Here is a 5,109-nt window from a genome sequence, read left to right on the forward strand (position 1 = left end):
TTTTTATGCTTGAACTCAATTATTTTATAAAATAAAATTCTCAATTATCTGAAGAGAGAAGACCTGTGAGGTGACTGTATGTGTTGCTGGGCCAACTTGTATAGTTGCGAGAGAGGAGATAAACTTTCAGATTTCAAGTGCCCTTCATTAGGTTGTGGAAAGGAAGCAGTTGCATTCCAAGCCAAGCATAAGTTAGAAGCACTTCCCTAGTTTAAAGTTTATTCTGCTAAATCATATGACAGAGTCAGAAAAGTTAAGTTGGCAGAAAGTAGTTTAATTTAAATTGGACTCAAGTCCTTTTTCTTGCCTCAGTGGGGGAAAGAAAAGGTATTAATTATAGCTATATTGTAAGACTACATATGATGGAGACCTTTACAGTTCAAGCAATTGATTTATTGCAGCTGTTTTTAAATTATAGAAGTTAATTTGTATTCCATTTTGAAAATAAAAAGTTTATAGCTGGAAAGGTTTGTAAAATTACTTTGCAGTAAAAGGGGAAGCATTATTTTGAACACTGTTTCTAGCATTGACCTGACAAGAGTTGTGACTACTGATACAGTGCCAACACAACAGACTGCCCACAACAAGAAGATGACAGCAGCTACTAGGGCCGTGTGAAACAGCGTTGTTCCATTTCAACTTCAATTTCGCGGTCTGGACAGAACAGTGTTTTGTTTCAAATTTCATTTAGAGTTGAAACAGCCTCGCTGTTTCGCCCACCATCAGGCTGGGGAAAGGAACTCAGCCCAGCTGGGCTGACTTCCCATCCTCAGCCTGATCGCAGTGCCCGGGCTTATTTCCCTTCCCCTACGCTGTGATCGGCTTCCCGCAGCCTGGCGGCAGGAGATGAGGAGAGCCAGGACTGTGCTCTCAGCTGCTGCTGGGAGCACAGCCCTGGTTCTCCCCTGTTTCCTACCACCATCTTGCTTAAAGGTGGCTTAGCAGTTATACACTCAAGTCCACTTTCTTCTTGTACGTGTTGCTAGAACACATCCTCAAAGTCTCTAAGCTGCAAATGTGAAAGTACAATCATTTTTAGAAGACTTTTAATATTAAGATCTAAATAAAAATTGCTGGCCAGAAGTCACTGTGTACCTGTATAAAGTCTGAGACTAGAAGCCTTCTTGCTGGTTTGTCACTGCCTCGTACAGGTTTTCCCTTTTATATGTGTGCCCTTGATATTTAATATCGAACTATAGGAATACTTCACCTTGGTTGTGGAATTGAAATATTTTGAAATGGAAAGATTATGCTCATAATAGCAAGTGATTTGACCATGTTGCTTTTTTTTCTGGTTTGTGACTTTTTCTGGTTTTGATTCTAAGATGTAAGATGGTGCACTCAAAAAAGAAAAACCAGAATGTGCAGCATGTGTACATGAGTTGGCATGACGGGCATCTTGACGCTGAAACCCTGTAACTTGTAGAAGACAACAGAACACAGTAGAAACTGACTGCAGTTTCAGGCTCCTTACAATTACCTTCTTAATTAAGGCAGGCCTAGTCTTCTATGGGTGAATTTAAATGGGTTTAATGCTTGCTTAAAACAGTTCAGCTTAATGTAGACATGTATCAGTGCAACCTGACTTGGTTTCAGTAAGAGTAAACCTAATTTAAGTATATAGTAACCTAGCAGAAGCCCCTTAACTTGATTAATTGAAAATTGATGCTATTAACTTGGTGCCTGCTCTTGATTACAGACAAGCACTGGCTTTCTCTCTGTGCAAATTATCCCAAACCTCACCCTAGGCCCATTGCAAGCAAATGTACATGATGTGATTAAAAATAGCAATCCTTGCCTGAGACACATCTACCCAAGTGCTTCCCCTGTTGCTATGTGCAGCCACGTGGCTAGTAGCACAGGAGTGAGAGATTAAAAGGCTGCCTACTGTAGACAAGGCCATGTAGCAGCAGCCCAGCCTGTCAGTCATGGCTGGGAGAACATCATGAAGGGAAGTGAACCTGACTGGGCACTACTGGAAATATTTAGATGCAACAGAGCATGTACTTACTGAAGCCTGGTTTCTAGTCACTCAACTTCAGTTCCCCACATGGCTAAAATCTGAGTGGTGCAAAGATCAGGCAAAAAGTGGGCACCAGATGGGCAGTTTATTGGTAGAAAGTTTATATGCAGCTCATTGCTTTCTGTGTCTTCTAAATTCCAGAACCTGTTTGAATCAGAATTGAAAGACTCACCATTAACGCTGCTTCCTTTAGAAGTCCATAACTCTCTCGCATGTTCCTATTGTTGGCACCTATCAAGTATAAGGATCTTTCCTGAGACTCCTGGATAACCCAGTTCAAGTGAGATGCCACGGTGCAAAAGTGATGGATGGGGCAACTTAAGCTAGGAACAGAAGTTGCACATAAACGAGCTTGTGTGATCAGAAGCTGGTTTAAATCTAACAGAACAGAAGTTCAGTGCACATAAACTGCTTTCAAAATGTCTGAAACCAGTTTAAGATAAACCTGATTGGACATACTATCAGACTTAACAAATTTAGGTCAAACCGGTTTATGGAACTTCTATTCCAGACCCCTTCCTGGTTCAATCCCAAGATGGGATTGGGGTGGGAGCATGGCTAAGGAAACTGCTCCCAGCTCCAGGCAGGAATGGGGAGTAAATTCCCCACTTTGGGCTTTCCCCCCTTACCCTATGCCCTCTATGTGCACAGGGCAGCTCCCAGTTGGGGATTTGGTGGAGGGGGCGGGGTCCCCACACCCTAAAGTCTAATATTAAGTTGGGTAACAACTGGGGGGAAGCCCTTCTCTGTACCAGGGCTGGGCTGGGGGGGACCCTGCCAGGGGTAGGGAATGCCTTCTGAGGCTGGGGGGCCCAGCCAGCCTCAGCCTAGACGGACTGCCCGCCCTGAGGGGCAGGGATGGGGAGAAGCAGCGCAAGGGTTTGGGGGCATGTGCTAGGCAGCCAATCAAGGATAAGCCCTGCTAGGCTGCATTCCCATGCCTTCAGGCAAGCTAGAAAGCATGTTCTGTCTCCCCCCAGCTACTGGTGTGGGCCACTGCAAGGGTCTGACTGCCTTTCTGGTTTCAAAAGTAAATGTCTGTTCACTTGTTTCTTGGTTCAATCTATGCATTTGGACTAACATGCAAAGATTAAATTGATTCAGCCTGGGGCGTTTTTTAATGTCTGTATTTAGTCTTAGAGGCAGAACAGCATTCACAGAAGAGAGTGGAGTTTGCAGACAGAAACATCCTCATCCAGGACAGGCTCTGACATCCCAGTGTGGAAGTCAAGGCTGGGCTGCAGTAGGATCATACATACTTACCTCCACCCAGTTACATTTGCAAGAAGACAATACAAGCAATCAGCAACAGGGTCCTGGTAGTGCAGCATTGGTTCTCATCCCAAAGCCAGACACAGGCATGTAGGCAGCGCCAGAATCTGTGCTGTGTTGTCAGGATCCTTCCCCCAGGATGAGAGGAAAGAACTGGGTGTATCATGCTCCCCACTCTGGTTCCCCAGGATCTCTCCCCAAGTGGTATAAGGGCATGGCCCACCCCTGTCCTGCTTGGCTACAGGTGGCTCCACAGAGCCTGGTGCCCCCAGGATAGCAAAGGCACCAGTGTTCAGGAGCATGGGCCAGTGCCACCTGAACCTGCACACACCTTGGCCAACTGCTGCTGCTGCTCCCCTGCTGCACACCAAGTCTCAACTGCACCACCCATTGGTTCCCTGCACCTTCCTGGCAAGGCCCTGTCTACACTCCCCTGGCAGGGAAAAGTGAGGCACCCCAACCCTGCACAGCTGCAGCATCTCCTTGTACACTGGCATCAGAAACCCCCAGAGGAGTCCTGTACTGCATGAAATGCCACCAGTGCTGAGCAGGGAAGGAAGGCAGAAGGCTGCAAGCAGATCTAGTGTGCTAGCAAATATGTTTTGCAACATGCAGCCACAGAAATAGGATCATCAGTGGAGCAGCCAATGTAGAGCGTTCACAATGTTTTGCCAAGGGCAGAAGGCAGGGTAGCAGAATTGCTCTTGGAGGGTGGTGGAGGCAGCTGGTTCCCAGAATCAAACATGAATGCTACACCTTCCAGAGCATTCAGACTTTAGGTTTATTCAGTTCTGTATTTCAGATGCTCTGTCTGACCATCATACACATTAATGCCATTTGCCTGTATACCACCTGGCACAATGGACACTCAAGTTTAAGCGATTCCGATTAATAATAACCCAAAACAAATGTATTCCTCAGAGTACAAGTCATAGTTTTCCATCCTAAGTAAAACCTTATTATTTCTAGAAATGGGATTCTTCTATCTTTCTTTTGTGACAATTCACCCTAAAATTACTTTGTCCTTAAAAATTCCAGGAATATCACACATCTGAATCTATTTCCAGAATTTCACCTTCTCCCAGTTCTTCTTGCTTTGAAATATGCAGCACCCCCTAATGGTAGATCTGGGATGTAGCAGTTGGTTAGTGAGGTGCATTTTCAAACAAGGAAGCATAAAAACAGGGCCATAGTATCAAGGAACAGTTTGTTTATACAGGGAAATGTATCAGCCTGGTTACATCAGGAGAGATGGCTGTACTTTAAAGAAGCCTTACTGAGGGTGCAGGAGCAGTCCATCCCAATGTGCAGGAAGACTAGCAAGTATGGCAGAAGACCAGCTTGGCTTAGGAGGGAACACTTCAGTAAACTAAATCACAAGCAGGAAGCTTATAATAAATGGAAACCTGGACAAATAACTAGGGATGAATTATAAGAGCATTGCTTGGACATGCAGGGATGAAGTCAGAAAGACCAAAGTGCAACTGGAGTTGCAGCTAGGAAAGCATGTGAAGGGTAACAAGAAGGGTTTCTACAAGTATGTTGGTAGCAAAAGGAGGATCCAGGAAAGTGCAGGTCCCTTAATGAATGGAGGAGGCAACCTAATGACAGAGGTTGGCGAAAAGGCTGAAGTGCTCAACGCCGCCTTCACCTCAGTCTTCATGGGCAAGGTCAGCTCCCAGACTCTGCACCTGGAAGCACAATTTCATAGTTTCATAGTTTGTAGGGTCGGAAGGGACCTGAGCAGATCATCAAGTCCAACCCCCTGCCATGGCAGAAAAGAGTACTGGGGTCAAATGACCCTGGCAAGGTGT

This window comes from Gavialis gangeticus, unplaced genomic scaffold (assembly GCF_001723915.1).
Source record: "Gavialis gangeticus isolate Ggan-Ray unplaced genomic scaffold, GavGan_comp1, whole genome shotgun sequence".
Lineage (NCBI taxonomy): Eukaryota > Metazoa > Chordata > Crocodylia > Gavialidae > Gavialis > Gavialis gangeticus.